This window comes from Gracilinanus agilis, chromosome 4 (genome assembly GCF_016433145.1).
Source record: "Gracilinanus agilis isolate LMUSP501 chromosome 4, AgileGrace, whole genome shotgun sequence".
Lineage (NCBI taxonomy): Eukaryota > Metazoa > Chordata > Mammalia > Didelphimorphia > Didelphidae > Gracilinanus > Gracilinanus agilis.
Window position 1 is genome coordinate 518,842,201 of NC_058133.1, and position 22,382 is coordinate 518,864,582.

The 22,382-nt window shown below is 42.8% G+C and overlaps 1 pseudogene; it reads left to right on the top strand.

Annotated features, from left to right (window-relative positions):
• Window positions 1-8,543: 8,543 nt before the first annotated feature.
• Window positions 8,544-20,761, top strand: LOC123244692 (annotated as a pseudogene).
• The last annotated feature ends 1,621 nt before the right edge of the window (window positions 20,762-22,382 follow it).

The following is a 22,382-nucleotide window of genomic DNA, read 5'->3' on the forward strand; positions in this document are numbered from 1 at the left end:
TTTGTTATAGTTTTTTCTAATTCAATAAAAACATTTTTGGTAATTTATTAGGTATGGCACTAAATAAATTAATTAATTTGGGCAGAATGGTCATTTTTATTATGTTAGTTCATCCTACCCATGAGCACTCAATGTTTTTCCAATTGTTTGGATCTAGTTTTAATTGTGCAGAAAGTGTTTTGTAGTTGTGTTTGTATAATTCCTGTGTTTGTTTTGGTAGATAGATTTCTAAGTATTTTGTATTGTCTAGGGTGATTTTAAATGGTGTTTCTCTTTCTACCTCTTACTGCTGTGATATGTTGGAAATATATAGAAATGCTGGTGATTTATGTACATTTATTTTGTATCCTACAACTTTGCTAAAGTTGTTGATTATTTCTACAAGCTTCTTAGTTGGTTCTCTAGGATTTGTCAAGTAGATCATCATATCATCTGCAAAGAGTGATAGCTTAGTCTCCTCATTGCCTATTTTAATACCTTCAATTTATTTTTCTTCTCTAATTGCTACTTCTAGTGTTTCTAGTACAATGTTAAACAACAGATGTGATAATGGGCATCCTTGTCTCACTCCTGATCTTATTGGGAAGGCTTCTAATTTATCACCATTGCATATGATGCTTGTTGATGGTTTTAGATATATATTGTTTATTATTTTTAGTAAAGCTCCTTCTATTCCTATACTGTCTAGTGTTTTCAATAGGAATGTATGTTGTATTTTGTCAAAGGCTTTTTCTGCATCTATTGAGATAATTATGTGGTTTTTGTTCATTTGCTTGTTGATATGGTCAATTATGTGGGTGGTTTTCTTAATGTTGAACCATCTTTGCATTCCTGATATAAACCCTACCTGATTATAATGAATAACCCTCATGATCACTTGCTGGAGTCTTTTTGCTAGTATTCTGTTTAATATTTTTGCATCTATGTTCATTAAGGGGATTTGTCGGTAGTTTTCTTTCTCTGTTTTTTTATCTACCTGGCTTTGGAATCAGTACCATATTTGTGTCATAAAAGGAATTTGGTAGAACTCCTTCTTTGCTTATTATGCCAAATAGTTTGTATAGTATTAGAATTAGTTGCTCTTTGAAGGTTTGATAGAATTCACTTATGAATCCATCTGGTCCTGGGGATTTTTTCTTAGGGAGTTCTTTGATGGCTTCCTCAATTTCTTTCTCTGAGATGGGATTATTTAAGTATTCTATTTCTTCTGCTGTTAATCTAGGCAGTTTATATTTTTTAAATATTCATCCATGTCACCTAAGTTGCTATATTTATTGTCATATAATTGGGCAAAATAGTTTTTAATGATTGCCTCGATTTCTTCTTCATTACAGGTGAGGTTTCCCTTTTCATCTTTGATACTGATGATTTGGTTTTCTTCTTTCCTTATTTTAATTAGATTGACCAGTACTTTGTCAATTTTGTTTGTTATTTCAAAGTACCAGCTTCTAGTCTTATTTATTAATTCAATAGTTCTTTTACTTTCAGTTTTATTGATTTCTCCTTTAATTTTTATAATTTCTAATTTGGTCTTTAGCTGGGGATTTTTTTGTCAGTCTGTTTCTAAAGCAACTCTTTCGAAGTTTAATTGTATTGTAGCCTGCTCATTGTATTCATCAGATTAGGAATAATGTCATGTGGGCCAGTTAGAACATTTCAGTGGGCCGCATCTGGTCCACGGGCTGTAGTTTGGCCACCCTTGATTTAGAGTCTACATCCCCAGTCATATCCCCATTGACACATATGAAGTAGTTGTTTTTTCTCTGTGTTTCTACTCCCACAGATCTTTCTCTGGATGTGGATAGTGTTCTTTCTCATAAGCCCCTCAGAATTTCCCTGCATCATTGCATTAGTGCTAGTATAGAAGTCCATTACATTCAATTGTGCCACAGTGTTTCCGTCTCTGTGTATGAGTTTCTCCTGGTTTTGCTCCTTTCACTCTGCATCAATTCCTGGAGATCATTCTACTTCCCATGGAATTCCTCCAGTTCATTTTTCCTTTTAGCACAATAGTATTCCATCACCAACAGATACCATAATTTATTCAGCCATTCCCTATTTGAAGGACAGTCCCTCATTTTCCAATTTTTTGCCACCACAAAGAGAGCAGCTATAAATATTTTTGTAGAAGTCATTTTCTTTATTATCTCTTTGGGATATAAAACCAGTAGTAGTATGGCTGGATCAAAGTGCATACAGTCTTCTAAAGGCCTTTGAACATAGTTCCAAATTGCCATCCAGAATAGTTGGATCAATTCACAACTCTACCGGCAATGCATTAGTGTCCCAATTTTTCCAAAACCCCTCCAACATTTATTACTTTCCTTTGCTGCCATGTTAGCCAATTTGCTAGCTGTAAGGTGGTACCTCAGACTTGTTTTGATTTGCATTTCTCTATAAAAAATTTAGAATACTTTTTTCATGTGCTTATTTATAGTTTTGATTTCTTTATCTGAAAATTGCCTATTCATTTGCCTAGCCCATTTATCATTTGAGTAATGGCTTGATTTTTGTACAAATGATTTAGCTCCTTATAAATTTGAGTAATTAGACCTTTGTCAGAGGTTTCTGTTAAGATTTTTTTCCTATTTTTTTGCTTCCTGTGCAATTTTTATTACATTGGTTTTGTTTGTACAAAACCTTTTTAATTTAATGTAATCAAAATTATTTATTTTACATTTTGTAATATTTTCTAACTCTTGCTTGGTCTTAAAACCTTCCCATTACCATAGATCTGACAGGCATACTTTTCTATGTTCACCTAATTTACTTATAGTTTCCTTCTTTATATTCAAATCTTTCACCCATTATCACCTCTATTATTTAACATTCTACTAACAGCACTAGCAGTAGAGGCATTTTTTTTGCCAAGGTGCTTTTAAAAGAGATTATTCCTTGCTTGGGCCTGCTTGCATGTATTCTTGTTTTGGGACAACTCCCAAATTCCATGCACTATATCATCCCCAGAGCTCAGGTCATGTTGAAAGAATGAACAGAGAACTTAAAAGGATGATTGGAAAATTATGCACTGAGACACATTTAAAATGGCCTGAAATTCTCCCCCTCTGGCCCTATTTTATCTTAGAAGCAGGCCCAGGGGAGATCTACACTTCTTCCCATGCCTCTTGCTGCCCATTCGAGCTCCCAGTGGCTTCGCTCTCCAGCACTGGCAGAGTCCTGCTGCCAGCCAAGAGGTAGGAGTTTCGGAAATGGTGGAAAGGGGGCGGCAGTCCCCGAGGCTGGAGGCCCGACGTGGAAGAGGCTCCAAGCGACATAGAGCGCGTGGCTCTGGGAGCGGAATGGAACGGGAGTGGGAAGCGAGGGAGGTGCTGGAGCGGCCGTCCTGTTCCCGGGGTTCGAGCTGGAGCACCCAGCAGTGTGGACCCCAGTGTAGGCGGGGGCGCGGCCTCCTTTGGTCGCCTTCTGGGGGAGAGACCGACTCCTGCCCCAAAGTCTGTAGCGCCGGGCTGTCCTGCAGCTCCGGAACTGGGCAGAGCCGGTATAAGCCCGGGACGAGGCTGTGGGGTGCTGTGATACATTGTATCCATGTGGCCACTTTAGGCTCCGGGAATTGAGGTCGCGCCTGCAGGCTCCGCTCCGGGACCTTCTTTCCACCCGGAGATAGAATTTCACCCACTCCGGGAGCCCCGTTTCCCTGCCCGAGGACGCCCGTTGTCCCGGGACACCCAGAGCCCGGCTCCCCGCTCTCACTTCTTCCGGTGCCCACAGACCCCTGGCGTATGGCTGGATCCCGGCTCTGAGCCTCAGGCTTATAGTATACATTTAACTTCGTTCTCTGCATATTTGGGGAATGAGACCTTCTTAGAGACGTCGGTTGTTCCACAGCCCCACTTTGGGGCTTCCCTCCTCCTCCTGGTTGCCCTGGCTGTGTCTGTGCTCAGCCCTTTTGTTTTAATATAGTCAAAGTTATTCATTTGACATCTGAGACCTTCTCTGTGTCTTGTGTGGTCATCAATTCTAACCTCCCCAGACGGCACCGGGAACCTGCTCTGTGTCACCTCATTTACTATTTTTTTCCCTTTTTTTAAGATTTAAATATTTTATTTTTTTAGAAAAATTTTCCATGGTTACATGATTCATGTTTTTACTTTCCCCTTTACCCTCCCCCCATATCCAATGCACATTTCCACTGGTTTCTTCATGTGTCATCAATCAAGACTTAATTACATATTTTTTATAATTGCATTGAGGCAGTCCTTTAGAGTCTACATCCTCAATCATGTCCGCATCAACCCATGTGTTCAAGCAGTTGCTTTTCTTCTGTGTTTCCTCTCCTGCAGTTCTTCCTCTGAATGTGGGTAGCGTCTTTTCCATAAATCCCTCAGAATTGTCCTGGGTCATTGCATTGCTGCTAGTAGAGACGTCCATTACGTTCTATTTTACCACAGTGTATCAGTCTCTGTGTACAATGTTCTCCTGGTTCTGCTCCTTTCACTCTGCATCACTTCCTGCAGCTCTTTCCAGTTCACATGGAATTCCTCCAGTTTATTATTCCTTTGAGCACAATAGTATTCCGTCATCATCAGATACCACAGTTTGTCCAGCTGTTCCCCAATTGAAGGGCATACTCTCATTTTCCAGTTTTTTGCCACCACGAAAAGTGCAGCTATAAATATTTTTGTACATGTCTCTTTATCTATGATCTCTTTGGGGTGAGATTCCCCCTTTATATGGAAATCCCGGGCCCTCTTTGTCCCTCCCTTGGGGCAGGCTGTGAGAGCGCCCTCTATGCTCAATTTCTGCTGACCTGTTTCCCAGTTTTCCCAGCAGTGCTTGTCACATGGTGAGTTCTAATCCCCTAAACTGGAGTCTTTGGCTTCATCCAAACTACACCTACATTATCAGATTTATTGCCATGTAATTGGGCAAAATGAAAACTCCTCAAGGAGTGCTTTAATTTATTCTTCATTAGAGGTAGAATCACCTTTTCAGTTTTGATACTGGTAATTTGATTCTCTACTTTTTCTTTTTTTTAAAACTCTTACCTTCCATCTTGGGATTGATACTGTATATTGGTTCCAAGCAGAACAGTGGTAATGGTGGGCAATGGGGGTCAAGTGACTTTCCCAGGGTCACACAGCTGGGAAGTGTCTGAGAACAGATTTTAACCTAGTACCTCCCTTCTCTAGGCCTGGCTTTCAAACCACTGAGCTACCCAGCTGACCCTTCTCTACTTTTTAATTAATCAATGCTCTTTTTTTTTTTTTTCATAAAACTGATTCCTGGTCTTATTAATAGTTTACTAGTTCCCTTGGTTTCAATTTTACTAATTTCTCCTTTGATTTTTTTGGATTTCCAAATTAGTCTTTAATTGTGGGTTTTAATTTTGTTCCTTTTCGATTTTTAAAAATTGCATGCCCAATTCATTGAACTGTTTTTTCATTGATATAAGTATTCATCCAGGGGGGCGGTGATGGCTACAAGTTTTAATTTTTTTTGTATTACATTCTATTCTGAATTCAATAAATACTTTCATAATTTCAAAGTTCAATGTTTCTAATTTATACCTTTCTTTACTATATTTTACAAAAAAGGTAGAAACATTAATATGTATATCTTTCCTATTAATTGCTATTAAAATAAAAAAATTAATTTCCAGGGGGCGCTAAGTAATATTTTTTCTGGAAAGGGGGCAGTAGGCCAAAAAATTTGGGAACCACTGGTCTATGATAAACCCAAAGAGTCCAGTTTTGGGGACAAAAATGCCCTATTTGGCAAAAACTGCTGGGAAAATTGGAAAACAGCATGGGAGAGATTAGGTCAAGATCAACAACTCACACCCTGCATGAAGATAAATTCAGAATGGGTAAATGACTTGAATATAAAGAAGGAAACTATAAGTAAATTAGGTGAACACAGAATAGTATACTTGTCAGATCTTTGGGAAAGGAAAGATTTTAAAACCAAGCAAGAGTTAGGAAAAAATGACAAAATGTAAGAGAAATAATTTTGATTACGTTAAATTTAAAAGGTTTTGTACAAACAAAACCAATGCAACCAAAATTAAAAGGGAAGCAACAAATTGGGAAAAAATCTTTATAACAAAAAACTCTGACAAAGGTCTAATTAGTCAAATATATAAGGAGCTAAATTCATTGTACAAAAAAATCAAGCCATTTCCCAATTGATAAATGGGCAAGGGACAGGAATAGGCAATTTTCAGATAAAGAAATCAAAATTGTCAACAAACACATGAAAAAATGTTCTAAATCTCTTATAGTTAGAGAAATGCAAGTCACTGTCCCTTTCTCAGTCTGGGTCTTGTTCTTTGTCACCATAACAATTTTCTCTGGTTAGGTGCTTCTTTTGCTGTTTATTCATTTCCCAGCCTTTTTTTCCTTTTCCTTTTTTTTTTTTTAAGAAGAACGTCTTTAATTTATTAAACCTATTTTTTTTAAAAATCCCTACCTCCTGTCTTAGAATCAATACCATGAATTGGTTCCAAGGCAAAAGAGTGGTAAGGGCTAGGCAATGAGGGTCAAGTGACTTGCCTAGGGTCACCCAGCTAGGAAGTATCTGAGGCCAGATTTGAACCCAGGACCACCTGTCTCTAGGCCTGGCTCTCAATCTACTGAGCTACCCAGCTGACCCCTCCTTTTAACTTTTACCTTAAAGGTGGGCTCTGTTTTCAGCATCGGGGTGGACTCTCTTGAACTTTAGTTTTTCTTGCTTCTCTCCTCAGCTCTGCTTCTGAGTTTCTGCACCTTTCACTGCTTCCATGGAGGTATGCTGGCCTGTGGGCTGAGAGCTCTGGAAGCTGCTCATTTAGTCTCCTGGAGGAACTTTGAATGGCTGCAGGATTCAGGGCCCTGTGAGCTACTTTGCTCTGGGACTGGGGGCTTCCCTGCAGGCTCATGCCAGGACTTGGAACTTCCAGGAGTGGGCCTGGGCTGCTCTGCTGTTGGCTCAGGCAGGGTCCTGGAGTCTAAAAGTTGGCTCGTGCCCTGGTTTGTAACCTGCTGCAGTAGGTCCAGGGTGGGTGGCCTTTCCTCCTCGGTGCAGTTTTACTTCCATTTCCCTTCTTCACCCCATGAAACAGACCCTCTCTTCCAGCCTTTCCAGTTGTTTTCTGCCAGAGAGTGATTTCACTCTGTCCCCTTTTGTTCTGGGATTCCAGTATTCCTTCTGTGAGGAGCTCTTTGAAGGCTGGTTTGAGAGGATTCTCAGAGTGGCTCCAGCTTGCTGTGTTGCTGTGCCAGCATGTTGGCTCTGCCTGTAGTTGGGCCTTTAGGTAGCCAGTGAGGTCTGTCTGCAGCCTGATCTGGGGAGGGAGAGAGGCCATTGCAGCCAGGAGGGATGGCCAGAGAAAATTCCTGGGAGCCAAGAGGTGGAGGTCCCTGTTCTTGGGACATCCAGGCTGGTAGGGCTGCTTCTGGAGTGTGTATCAGGGAGGAAGGTAGAAGAGGGCTGCCAGGGCAGGAGGGGGAGAGGCCATGAGGGGCTTTGGAGGCTGAAGAGCATTCAGTGTTTGGAAGTTTAGAGGTTAAATCTAGAAGCTTTACGAAGATAGGAGAGAAGTTTAACAGATTTTTGTTTTAACTGAGAAAAAATATTGAAGATTGAAAGAGAGAGACAGAGACAGAGTCAGAGATTTAACTCTCTACCCTAGTACTGCCTAAAACCTACCTAAATCTTCTTCTATCGACCTGTAAACTACCTAAAAACTGTCCTTTGAGAGAGTCTCAGTACTAACTCTTCAGCCTCGCTAATGAGGCCCAACCTACACTATTTATATCTATATTTTAACTCACTCTCTCCACCATGCACAGTTCCCCACCCCCATACTCTCACAGCAGCCCCCTCCCCTCAGGAAACCTCAGAGCAAAAGGCCCCTCCTCACACCTGTGGTTTGCTTTGACCTCTCCCTGTCCAACTGCCCTTCTTCCATCACTTCCTCTCTCAGAGCAGTCTCTAGTTCCTGTTCCTGTGGGCTGGTCTCCACGGTAACAGAACCTCTTCTCTTTGGGCCTTTCTGTCCACTGAACCAGCCAGCTCTTTCCTCAGTTAAGTCACTGCAAGGGATTAAGAATTGAGGGCAGGCCTGGCCCTGGGTGACTCCTGTGGTCCCTCACCCCATGTAGAACCCTGTGGGGCAGCCTCGGGTCTGGAAAGAGGAGGGAAAACCTCTGCCCCTCTGGGTCCCTTCTCCCTCCCCAGCTCAGGGTGCAGAGGCCCAGGGCCTGGCCCAGGAGGGATGGGGCTGAGCCAGATCCTGAGCTGGGAGGGAGGTCAGGGCAGGTTTCTTCTCAGGTTCCACCAAAAGCCATTGGCCCAGAGAGTGAGCCCAAAGGCAGAGAGGAAGATGGGCTTTTCTACACTGGGGGAAAGAGGGGAGGGACTGCCTGTGGGGCTCCAGGCCATCTCCTGCTGCTCAGAAAGGCTGAGAAGTCAGACATTCCCTGGGCCAAGGGAGTCCTGTCAGGAAGAGCTTTGGCTGGAGCTCCATTCAGGGGGCCATAAAGTGGGAGGAATGTTTGGGGGGGGAGGCAAGACCCTGAGTGGGGAGACAAGGCTGGGAAAAGATGGAGGAGCTTCACCAGATAGACTCACTGGGGCTACTTTGCTGCCTCTACAGTGAACCTGGAGTCCGAGGGATGGCCTTTGAGAGGGACAGACTCCCAGGCCAGGTAAGTGCATTCCAGCACCAGATGGAGCCCCTTCAGCCAGGGAGGCCCTTCCCAGGCTCTGACACAAGATGGGCTGTGAAGCTGCTCCCTCCTTCCTGCTGGGCCATTTCTGTGCCCACATTCTGGGCAGGAAAATCAGCTCTTCCCAGCTCTCTTCTCAGGGTTTGTGAGTGATTCCTCGTCCCTTGGGCAGGGCAGACCCCAACAACTCCCCCAGGTACCGCCTGCCATGTTGGATTTCTCCCTGGGCACAGGTGAGGGGAGAGGATGACCATTGAGTCCTCCTTCAGTGCTGATGAGGATTCTTTGTGCTCTCTGCTTTCCTGGAGACACACACACACACACACCAGCCTGTTCCCTCTTGAGTCTTGTCTGGCCAGGCCTGGAGCAGAGCCTGAGAGTGTCCCCTGCTCTGTGTCGTCATCCTCAGACAAGAGATTGTCCTCCTGGTGCTGCTCACTGGCTTCTGCCTCAAAGTCCTCCCAGTCTTCCAGGTCTCTCCAGCTCCTTCCTCTTTCCCACTTCTCAGGCCAAGCCAGCCAGTCTGGAGCAACATCCTAGTCTGTGCTGGGCACTGCTCAGCACAAAGAAATGGAGAAGCCATCAACTGCCCTTCAGGCCCCCCCCCCCCAGCCTGACGGAGGACACCCATCAGCAGCCGTGTCCAAACGAGCTCTGTGCAGCCTTGATGGAGGGAGGCCCTCTGGGAGGGAAGGCTCTAAGGGTTCTGGGGACCCCAGAAATGAGACTCAAAGGAAGCTCAGAGGCCAGAGGCAGGAGGGAGAACCTTCCCTGCAGGGAGACAAACAGCCCCTGGAAAGACCCAGAATTAGAGCATGGAAGGTCTTGGCCAAGGCTCAGCCAGGAGGCCAGTGTTCCTGGGTCAGAGGAGGAGAGAGGAAGGGGCTGGAAGGTCAGTGTATGCCATTGGAGCCTGTTGTGGGAATGGTCAGGGTCCTTGTTAGTGACAGCCAGAATCAGGCAGCTGGGGAGGCCCCCAGAGAGCTCCCCTGTAGCTTTTGTATCCACTCCAGTGTGTGACCCCACCACTGCCCTTCTGCTGCTGAGCTCCCTGACCCAGAGAGAGTCTGAGGAGTTTGGGGGGAATCCCAGGAAGCCACACAGAAATGGGGCCTTTTTCTCAGAAGAGGAATTTAAGTGTTCTTGAGCAGAGCTGTTTGTACGCGAGCCAGGAGCTGGGTACGTTCCTTCTCTGTTCAGTAGAATTCCATCATGGTCCAGTCCTTCCCTTGTTGGACAGGCTGAAGGGAAAGAGGAGAGTTTCTGGAAGGCCTGAGAGTTTTCTTTTTATATATGGGTTAGGGAAGTCCTGAAGGAGACATTGAGCATTAAGCTCAATGGCAAAGAATGGGATACACACAGACTGGAGTGCTCTGTATCGTCCTAAAAATCTGCTTTCAGCAGTCTGCATAATAACCCTCTGGAGTTAATGTTCTTATTCTCATTATTTCACACTTGAGGAAACTGAGGCAAAGAGATTAAGTGACTTTTCAGAGTCCATACTGTGTAAGTGTCTGAGGTAGGATTAGAAATCAGATCTTCATGAATTTCTTCCATTTTGTAACCACTAAATTGCCTTTTTGTGCCCATCTTCCCACAATCCCCTCTAACTCCAATTGTTTCCCAATTTTTGTCTTCTGGCATTTTTCAGAGTATGAGATGAAGCCTCAGCCCTGTTTTGGTTCCTAAACCTCTTGATTAGTGACTTAGACCATTCTCCATGTGACTGAATCCTCAGCATTTCTATGGAAAACTCTTTGTTCAGATCCTTTGACTTTCTACTTGAGAATGGCTCTTGGTCCTGGGTTTACTCTTGCTTATCAGACCCATTTCAGAGAAATTGGATCCCAAAGCTGTTCTCATTCACCCAATTTCTCTCTTAACCTGGATACATGAATGTTGTCTATGCAAAAGTTTTTCAGTTTCTAGTTATCAAACTTAAAATGGTTTTTTTTGATCATTGCCTCTATCTCAGATTCAGTTAAGAAATTGTGTCCTAGAACTGCAAAATAAAACAGCTCAGAGGCACCATCTCACACCTGTCAATTAAGACAGAAAAAGAAAATCATCAATTCAGAGATGTGTGAAAACTGGGACACTCAGGCACTGTTGGTGGAGTTGTGAATTGACCTACTACCATTCAGGGGATCCATTTGGAACTCTGCCCAAAGGGCTTTAAAACAAATTGCATACCCTTTAATCTAAGCATGTGTCCCAAAGAGATGCCCAAGACAGTTAAAGATATTGATATAGCAAATCTTTTTGTGATAGTAAAGCATTGGAAATAGAGGGATATTCCTTAATTGGGGAATGGCCCAACAAGTTGTGGTATGTGATTATAATGTCACCCTGTTGGGCTATGAGAAATAACAAGCAGGATCATTTCAGAGAAACCTGGGAAGACTTCCATGAACTAATGCAAAGTATGAGCAGAACCAGGAGAACATTTTATATGATCACAGCAACATTGTATGGTCTGTAGCTGTGAATGACTCAGCTGTTCTCTGCAATTCAGTGTTCTAAGACAATCCCAAAGGGGTCGTGATGAGAAAAACCATCTGCTTCCAGAGAAAGAACTGATGGACTCTGGATTAAGATCAAAACATAATTCCCTTTTCTTCTTCTTTTTTTTTAAGATTTTTTCCACAAAATGACTAATATAGAAGAAATCTTACATGATTGCACACATAAAGCCTAGATCAGATTGCTTGCTCTCTTGGGGAGAGGGAAGGGAGAGAAGGACAAAATTTGGAATTCAAATTTTTAAAAAAATGAATATTAGAAATTGATTTTACATGTTATTAGGGAGCAAATAAAATATTATTACAAATACATGGAAGGCCCATGATTAGATTGACCAGAAACACAGCCAGATCCTGAGACTGATGGAAGGACTTTTCTCCCAATTGTATGTCTCAGGCATTCAATGTGTCTTATCAGCAAACTGCTCCCTTTCTGTCCTGTGTCCTTGCCATCCTGATGGAGGCCCCCATCACCTCCCTCCTGGACTAGAAAGACAACCTGCTGCTGGCTCTGTCTGCCTCAAGGCTCTCCCCACTCCAAGACCTCCTCCATTCAGCCACTGGAGTGATTTTCCAATAATGCAGCTCTGATTGTGTCACTCCTCTACCCCATACACCCTGGCGGCTCCCTATTCCCTCCAGGATCATATGCAAAACATTCTCTTTGGTGTTTAAAGCCCTTCTTTCCAGTCTTCTTATATGTTAGTCCCCAATCTATATTCTTGGATTCAGGGACAGTGGCCTCCTGAACTCCTTCAGCTGCAGATTTTTAAAACAGTCCCTTCCCTTCTGTCTTAAAACTGATGCCCAGCACCTGTTTCAAGGCAGGAAATGGGTTGGAGATAGGCAACTGGGATGAGTGGCTTACCCAAGGTCACATAGGGAGGAAGTTATCTGAGATCAGATTTAAACCCTGGACATCCTGTCTCTTCTTCTAGTTCTCTATTCACAGCATCACCTAAGTGCCCCCAAATGGAAAAGTTGTTTGTCTGTTTTTAACCCATATCTTCCATCCTAGAATCAATTCTCAGAGAGAAGAAGGATAAGGACTAGGCAATCAGGGTTAAGTTAAGATGCCCAGGATCATGCAGCTAGGAAGTGTCTGAGGTCTCATTTGAACCCAGGTCCTCCTGCCTCCTGATCTTTTGCTCTGTCCACTATGGGACCTGGCTGCCTCTGACTTCAGGCATTTTTTTTAAACTCTTGTACTTCGGTGTATTGTCTCATAGGTGGAAGATTGGTAAGGGTGGGCAATGGGGGTCAAGTGACTTGCCCAGGATCACACAGCTGGGAAGTGTCTGAGGCCGGATTTGAACCTAGGACCTCCTGTCTCTAGGCCTGACTCTCACTCCACTGAGCTACCCAGCTGCCCCAACTTCAGGCATTTTTGATGACTTTACACATGCCTGGAATAGTTTTCCTCCACGGTTCAGAACACTGATGCCTTTGAACTTCCTGCAAGTCCCAACTAAAAAGGTTCTACAGGAAAGCCTTCCCTCATCCCTCTTCATCAGAGTGCCTTCATTCTTCTCATTCTTCCATGTTTCTCCTAGACAGAGCTTGCTCTGTGTCCATATTTGTCTGTATATTGTCTCCTTCCACCATTGGATTGTAAGCCTTTGAGGACAAGGATTGTTTTTTGCCTCTTACAGAGTTACTATTCCATGTAACTACTTCCATTCTTGGAATTGGTAGCCTTGGGTTGGTTTCTGAAGGCAATCTGTAAATGCTTTCATTGCCATTTTGGTTTCTATGGTCCTGAAATTCTGACCAGTGCTCTTTGGTTATTTTGTTTTATTTGGTTTGTTATTTGGTTGCCATATTGTGTTCATTTTTTTTTTGGTTTGTTATTTGGTTGCCATCATTGTGTTCATTTTTTTACCTGTTGTGTTCTTCTGAGTATCCTCTGACCTTTAGATTGTCTCTGTTCCTCTCATCTTTGAGATCATGATATTTGGCTTTGGAAGTGGGAAGGTTTTCTTTTGCCTTTGTTGACTTTTCTTCTAAGTTGTCCTTCCCTTCTGTGAATTTCTTGGCAGATTCTAGGTTTTCTGTTCTCTTCACTCCAAGGTTGTAACAACCAAACAGAGGAAGAGAGTAAACAAAAAAGGGATGAAAATAGTTTTGGGTGAAGAGAAGGTGCCCATATCAAAAGAATGGTGGAGAAAGTAGTCAAAGGAGACCCAAAAAGTAGATAAAAATGAGAATCCAGATATTTAAGATTCATTTTCTATTTGAAAGGAAATTTGGAGTTCATGACCTCACCCCCTGGTCCTAATGGATATATGTGGGATGTATGAGAAGGAAAGATATTTGGAATAGCATCTGTTGAGTGTGAGTCAGGGAATCAATTAAAGATTAGTTATCAGTCCCTAAAAGGACTGCCTTTCTTTGCTGAGAACCCATACAGTGAATACTATGCATTGAAGAAGAATAACTCAAGAGATCCTAGAGAGAAAGAAAAGATTTATAAATTCTTGGGAATCTGAAAAAAGCATAAGAGAGAGTAAGAAATTCCTTAATTGTTCAGAAGTCAAATCCTAGAATAAATGAAGTGAAATGGAAAAACATCTCATTCCAGGAACATTGATCGATCGTATATTATGCATAGAGCAGGTAAGAAATATGAAAGGCTTCTCCATAGTATCAGGGTATTTTCAAATCTAGCCAACCTCTCCTTGTCAGATGTAGGCCTCTTTAACTCATTATCTTGAGTCTTATTCTTTGGAGTTTCTAGAGTTCTAGGTGTATGTTTAGATCATTTCTTCCTTATATAGTGCCAACATTTTTTCTCATGAATGAGCTCAAACAAAACCAAAATTAATTATTTTTTATTGAACAAAGTAATTCTCCCTTCTTCATCATAGTTATTTTTGTGTAATGAAGTATAATTAAGGAATATATGTCATATACAAATGAAAATAATCATAAAGTCTTTGGCTGTGACCCATCCTACCAAGGGGAACCTCAAGTCCTGAATATCACAGCAGATAAGTCTCCTTCACTTGGCTGAAAAGTATCCCAGATCACCAGATTGTAATGACCTTCTCTTTAGAGCACTCCTCATGTTTTCATGCAGATCCAACTTGATTTCAGACATGTAGAAAACAAACTAGGTCTTTTCTTTAGCTTTGTCCTCTGAAGGCATCCCGTAGAACTCTCCTTCCCTCTATTGCCTTTTCGTCCCCAGCTACTCCCTGCCTGGCTCTGGCACGTTGATCCTCGGACCCTCACACTGACACTGACTCCCCAGGGCAGGGCGGCAGACATGTGACTCTGTGACACCTTCCTCCCACTGCTGGGGCCCATGGGATCAAAGGTACAATGGAGGTCCCTTAGACATTTCCCTTCACACCATAGTTAGAAACTCCTCAGCATTGTTCCGGAGCATCCTAGAGCTGCTTCTCTCAGACCTCCATCAGGCTCTTACAGACTCAGCTTCTAGTGCTGACTCTGACACTGACAAAGGGCGGGACCTTTGGGCCCCTCCCTTCTCTGTGTGTCAGTTTCCTCCTGTAACTGACCAGAGGTGGGCTCTTCACTGTGATGTAACTTTCAGCCCTCTGTGCTCTGCCTTGGGCTGCTCTAGGAGGTGGTGACATTCAAGGATGTGGCTGTGGACTTCACTCGAGAGGAGTGGCGCCTCTTGTCCCCTCCCCAGAAGGAGCTGTACAAGGAGGTGATGCTGGAGAATGCCCAGAACCTGGTCTCTGTGGGTAAGGAGCCTCTCCCTGCTGCCTGGGTCTGCCACCCAAGGGAATATGGCCCTCAGCAGCAGGCAGGGTGGAGAGCAGTTTTCAAGCGTGAGGAAGAGATGAGGGGTGGTATGCTGAGTCCCAGAGCCAGGGTCCTCCTGCTGTCTGGTTCTCCTGTAAAAGGACTTGTGTAATGGGACCTTGGCGGTTCTGTTTGGTGCTCCTGAAGTCAGAGATCAAATCCACATGAGAGAATCTCAGAGGTTGAAGTAATCTCAGAGCTGATTCCATCTCGCCTCTGCCTGTCCCTGAACTGTGTCTCCCAAACCCATCTGGGAAAACTATTAGGGTGGGTTTTCCATCTACCCTCTTCCTCTCTAGAGTAGAACTACTCTTTGGGATATTTTTCCCTAGTTCATACATCGTAGGTGTCCCCAACAGAGCAGGGTTGTCTTTAGTCTTCCCTCCTATTGCCCTAAGCCTCTAGCAGATCTTGGTGAGAAAGGGAGGGGAGGGAAGAAGCCTTCATAACGACCTGCTGTTGGCCAGGTGCTCTGCCAAGGGTTTTCTTTGTAATATTATAACACTTCTTCCTCACCTTCATCTTCTACATTTGATGACACAATCATCCCCATTTTACGGTTGAGGAAATAGAGTCGATTAAGTGGCTTGATCTGAGGCACACATATAAAGCTGCTTGTGGCCAGATTTAAACTGAGAGAGACTTTCCTGCCTCTCAGCTCAGGTCCCTGTCTGTGCTCCTTCTAGCTTCCAGGAAATATAAAAAAAACTATTGCCTGAGTTCAACCTTCTCTACAAAAAATGCACCAGAATCAATTGTTCTGATTCCAAACTGGTTTCCTGACCTTCTTCCTCCTCCTCTCCCCACAAGAAATGTTGCAGAGACTCTCCTCCAGAAGGCCCCATAAGCCTCACGCAGAGCATGTTTGCACTGTCTGTCATTGTCAGGAAGAATGGACTGGCTGAGAGACAACATTGGGCCAGTGAGGATTATTGAGCCCCCCCAGGAGAAGAGGCAGAGACTCCCTGAGAGAACAGTTGATGAGGTGTCAGGGATCGATGAGCAGGCAGGATGATGAAACAAAACCCAACCCCTAGAGATCCCTGGGTCTTAGGGCTTCAGGCTGATCCAGAACAATGACCTTTGCACCTAGTTTGGGATTTTTGGAGTTTCTTGCAGAATAGAGTAAAAATAGATGGGAGGTGGGGCTATTCCTCATTCCAGGTCCCCCAGGAAGGTAACAGGCACATCCTACTCTGGGCTCCTGCCTTACAGTCAATGAGGGGGAGGGGAGACTCCTGTGAGAACCCCATGGACAGAGTCTCTGAGTGGAGTCATTGGACTCTCCTACTTTTTCCTCAAGAAAACTCAATGATGATCTTCTCTCCATCCTCCTCCCTGACTGATTCCCCATGCCCAGGACTTCCAGCTCCCTCAGAAGATGTACTATCTTATTTGGAGCAGAGGGAAGCTCCATGGATGCTGGAGCAGGATGGCCTGAGGAGCTCCTGCCCAGGTGAGTGAGGGGCAAAGAGGTGTTTGAGAGTTGGGGTGACCAGAGGCTTCTATGTGCTCTGGTAAAGCCATGGCTAGATTTGGGGGCAGGAGATCATGATTTGGAATTCTTTTTCAGAGGTTTAGCAGTGGCTCCATGGGCAAGTCACTACACCCCTGAGCCTCAGTTTCCTTATCTATAAGATAAGGCTATTAAATTCCATTTCTTAGAAGAGTCATTTTTGGGGGATTGAAGGGCCTAGAAGTCTCCTACAAGTGTCAAAAGGGGTTAGTTTATTCCCTCTGATCTCTTTATTATTGAGAAACATGCTTGCTCTGTGCCAGGTCCTAGAATGAGTTACAGGGGATATAGAGGTGTGCTGTGGACATCCCTTGCTGGAGTAGACAATATGCTGGCAATTCAGTAGAAGCTCTTTAGGTACTAAATCCAGTGAAGTGAATCAAGAGAACACTCTGAAGAGAAGACAATTATGCAAGATGGGCTTTAGCTTGGGCTCCAGGAAAGCCAGATTGAGGATAGTAAGCCAAAAGTATAGTGGAGACAACAAGGTTGAAGCATTGACACAATTCACTGCAAATGGCCATCTCTAGTAGTTTCGCTCTGATCCCAAGAACAGACATTGGACAGTATCTCAGGGGGATAAAGACATCAAGTGAGAGTGTTTCGAGCTTTAGGGAGGAATGGTTTATTGGCTTCCAGAGGGACAGAGTCATTAGTCCATTAGTGGAAAGACTGAAAATGAAAGAACAATGGGAGCACTGCAGAGAGGAATAGGCTGGGTTTAGAAGAGTGAGTGGATTAGGATCCTTTGCCCATGGAAGGATTTTCTTTAGCCAAGAGAATGACCTTTTCCTCTGATCCTGAGGCCAAAAAGGAAAAGGAGGCAGCTGAGCTGCGTCATGTGCAGGAAAGGAGAGCTCTGTAGAAGGTCATGCTTTGGTTCAATGAAATATGAGGCCAAGTTCTCAGCTCAGAAGGTGAGATAGGGAGTGGGAGGAAGCCATGAGGGAGAGCTGGAGACCAGGGAAATCTTTGGAAGGCTGTTCTGGTTAGTGGCAAAGGGAATCCGTGAGGGAGACATCACAGGATTGCCTTGCCATAGTGAGGACCCAGCTGAGATCAGGGAGCCTCAATGTAGAGTGTAGTCAAGAAGCTGGTTTCTTGATTTTCCTCCTGTGTATTGACCTGCAGCACATCAGTAGGGGTGAATACTGCTGCCTTACCTGGAAGCAATCCCAGTCTAAGCTTTGCAGAAATCCTCAGGTCCAGGTTCTGATCTCTTGGGATCAATCTTTTTCCTGCTCTTGGAGAATCAGGTGATCACACCACCTCATTTAGGGAGATAAGGGCCTAGAGAGAAGCCTCTGGGATGTCCAGGATTGGGTCAGCTCAGGTTGTAGCAGAGTTACTGTTAACTCTTGAGAAATAAAGGCCAGAAAGAGAGAAAAACAGGGCTGACGCCAGGGCAGGCATTTGCCTTCCAGGAGAGAGACCAGAATGCAAGGATTTTGGTAGAGCTTGGGCCTGACATAAGCCCTAGGCCCAGCCAGTAAATATGGATTAAATATAAAATAGGTTCTAGGAACTGTGCTAAGCCCTGAGGATGCAAAGGAAGGACAACCCCAGTCCTGCGCTGTCCTGGAGCTCACAATCTATGATCCCAACAAGGAGATCGTCTAAAAAGAAGCAACAGATCCTGAATCTCTCTCTGAGATGATCCAGGGCAAAAAGAGTGTTGGGGAATAGAAATGCATTAAATTCAATAGGGAAATAAGGAAATAGAGGAAAGAAGACATTTGAGAAGAAAAACAAAGGAAGAAATAATCAAAAATTATAATGTAAAATAACAGCTGCCATTTGCACATGGCCCCTACTGTGTGTCTCACGCTTTATAAATATTTTCTCATTTGATCCTCATAGGAACCCTATGAGTTAATTGATATTATGATGTCCATCTTTATAGTTGAGGAGACTGAAACAGAATTCCTGTGTATTTACCAGAGTTAAAGTACTAGCGAGTTCTTGAGGTAGAATTAGAATGCACCACCCCACATGTGCATGGATATTTAAGAAAAAGATCATGAAATGCCAGCATCTCTTATGAGGTAGACAATAGAGAATTTCTTGCTGAGGGGTGAAAATTCTTTTTTGTTTTTAGCTCTCTAACCAGCCAACAAAAAGAATTGCTACCTACCAGGTGAAAGATTTGCTTTTGCATTGACTTACGACAAATAATTTATTAAATGATAAATGTAATTGGAGATTAATGACATGTATCACTTTTTTAAAAACAAAGTTTATCTGCAAAACCATCTTTTTAAAAATTTTTAAACATTTTTTCATGACTCCATGATTCATTTTCTCTCCATCCCCTCTTCCATCCCCCTCTGAGAGCTGACAAGCAATTCCACTGGGTTATACATGTGTTATCACTTGATACTTATTTCCATATTATTCATTTTAGTTATAGAGTCATCTTTTAATTCTAAACCCCAATCATATACCCATGTAAACAAGTGATCAATCAAATCCTTTGTAAGGATGGAATTTCATTTATTCTACCACTGACAAAGTAGCTACACTCACACTGAAACTACTCAATGACTAAGCTGTGTGGCCAACCAATTCCTTTAAGAAGTGCCTAGCCAGAGTGAGGCCTGTGCCAGCTCCAAGGCCGAGGCTGTTGCTCCTGCACTCCGGGACCAAAGCGTGGGCCTCTTGTTGGTGGCTATGACTGCTGCCAAGGCCACTGCTTGGAAGAATGGGGCAGCCCACACTGCCACCAGTACTTCAAGAATGTAGCTAGTCACTACATCTTCCCCTTTCATGACATTCCTCTGAAGCCTGAATCTAAAGAGGAAAATTATTCCTACAAGGAAAGCTTGGACCAGTGAACGTGGAGGAAGTATTTAATATGGTCCTAGAAATACCTTGTTGGACAAATGCTAAAATGGAGATTGACACCAAGGAACCATAAAATCCAATTAAACAAGATACAAAGAGAGGCAAGCTACATTATGTGGCAAATATCTTCCCTCACAAGGGTTATATATGAAATTGTGGGATCCTTCCTTGGACTTGGGAAGACCTTCATCTTATAGATTCCTGCATCAACTGCCATGGCGATAATGATCCCCTTGATGTTTGCGAAATAGGCTCCAAGGTTCCTGCTCCTAGCAATGTGATCCAGGTGAAGATTCTTTAGATTTTGTTCCTCATTGATGGGGATGAAACAGATAGGAGGTTAATTGCTATGGAAGGGGGGGAAGGGTTTTTTGTTGGGTGAATATTAAAAAAGGGATGGTCACCAGGGAATTGAATAAAATCAGTCCCTAATAAAAAATTCTGAAGTCAAAATGACTTTTATGATAGTTTATTTACAATGAGAAGAGAGAGAGAAAGTAAAATCAGAGAAAGGATAAGGTAAGATGATTAACCTAACTCACTAAATAATTTGCTCCTGACCCTGGTTGAACCCAGGCAGGTCTAACTAGTCCCCAGTTGGAAAAAGCTCAGTCTTGAGGAGAGGGCCGGAGGGCCAGAGGGTGAATGAAGCAAAAGCTTTAGTCACAAGGCCTCTCTTGAAAGGAGAGTTCCTTTAGAAAAATCCAGGAAAAATCAGTCTTTACACTCACCAGGTGTAGTTTCAAGGAAGAGATTAAGAGCAGTCTCACCTAGTCCAAGGTCTCAGCCAGTACTCCTTCAGGTCCAAGTCACGAACAAGAAGAGCTCCTTTAGGTCCCAAAACACAAGGAGAGAGCTACAGGAAGTTGATGCTCCCTTTTAAAAGCACTTCTTTTTTGTCACTTCCTGTGCCTTCCTTTTAGTTTATGTGTCCAATCACAACAGACATTTTTCTTAGGACTTCCCCGAGGGCAGCCAGTCAATTCTGATTTGTCACCCACTCTAGCACATGTGGGTCACAGACCTCCCCACTTGAGAATTAAATGCTGGTGTTTACACCTTTGGTGATTAGGTTTGAGAATGGGCAGAGTAGATTTAATATTATCACAGCTCTTAGCATGGATGACTCAGAAGCTTCCAACATCCTTAATATTGATGATGTGTGGAAGGATAAACCAAATTACCTTGACGTGACAGTGAAATGGTTCCAATTTTACAAAGTGCCAGATGGGAAGCCAGATAATACATTTGCTATGAATGGAGAGTTTAAAAACAAGAATTTTGCTCATCAAGTTATCAAATCTACCCACAAACGTTGGAAAGCTTTGATTCATAAAGAAGTTGATCAAGGAGATATAAAATGTGTCAATGTGGAAATCAGTGATAGCCCTTTCCGTTGCTGTGAAGAGGAAGCCAGATTCCTAGTGCAATAGGCATCAGCTTTGGTGGATTAAGTTTTTTAATTCCAAAGAAAGTAAAGATATCCACAAGTGGCATTTTATTAAGGAGTGATGGAAGTGGATAGGGCCACTGACAAGTTCTCACAACAGTTACTGCTTCTGTCATGAAGCTTCACTTCTTTAAAATGTCTCATGATAAACCATAAATAAAAAATAAAATATAAATAAATATAAATATTGGATTACCAAATTCTTCTCTTCTGAGTATTTACTCCAAATATAGACTCTTCATTGCCATTGCAAGTTCTTAGGGAAAGTTTGGAAGGAACATATTTTGAACACCAACTGTTTTCCATTCCTGTTCATAAAAGGAAATCCACATATGTTCTAGCTCAATTTCTCTGCATAATATGTATAATTCTAAATGTTAGCTAGGTGCTTTTAAAGACCATGGTCCTCTCTTTTTCAGACTGTATTAAAATGGCAGTCCCAGAACAGGTGGGGACCTCATTTAGCCCCCATCTCTGTCTCACACTAATTCAGATAGCATCTGTGAACTTTGTAGGTTTCTCAAGTTGTATACTGATACTTCACACTTATGCCACACAGAATACATACTCCTCATCTCACATAATCCTCCAATGTTTAAGAGATATTCTAATATATATACTGCCCGAAGCAACCACTAAGAGATAGTCTATGAGACAGACATTAACTCCATTTTAAAGGTGAAGGAACTCGCCCCATTTGAGTGATTCGCCTAAGGTCACAGAGCTAGAGAACAAGTAGATTAAGGTCCAAGTTCCAGGTTTTCAGACTCTTGGCTCATTTCCTTTCTGTTTCAATAATGTCTTCATTTCAACTAACAAATACTAAATATCAGTTTTGTGTTAAAAAATCTTGTTGTTCAGTAGTGTCTGATTCTTCCTGAATGGGACAACTACTCACGAATAATGGCAGCCAAGAAGAGTCTATACTTGCCTGTGAGCATGAATGGCCAACCTTCTTGGAAGCTTGGAAATAATTTGATGTCAAGTTCAGAAACTAAAAGAATATGTTAAATTTAGTCAGAAGCAGTCAGACTTTGATGTCATCATAAATGTACCTGAAAGGCATCATATTCCTGGAACTTGGGATCATTTGGAATCACTGCAGGGGGAAATGCCATTATGATTGAAGTACTTGTTGTCCAAGAGGAAAAACAGTTATAACAAAATTGGGCCATTATTTACTGCTCAAGGTAACAGTAACTAATTTTTAGCTCAAGTCCCCTCAAATCTCCAAAGGACTTATGAACAACTAAATGGGAAGGGAACAAAAGAACAAATAGTGGAACCTGCCACCCATTTCCTTACAAAAGGACAATGGACTCAAGTTACTATAGGAGACATTTTTAAACATGGGGAATTCCATGTCTTTGTTTCAATTGTATTTAGTAGGAGGACTTGATGGTAGTGAAAAGAGGCATTTAAAGAAAAGTAATAGCTATTCTCCAGAAGCAGGGAACAGAACAAAATCTTTTATACCTTGGGCAAAGGCAAAAGAGAGGGTTATTGTTCTTCCTCTGATCTCAGATACTGCAACAAAAAATAAAGTCAAAAGCAATCATGAAGGAAATTATAAAATGCTTACAGATGAGCTAGATCATAATATA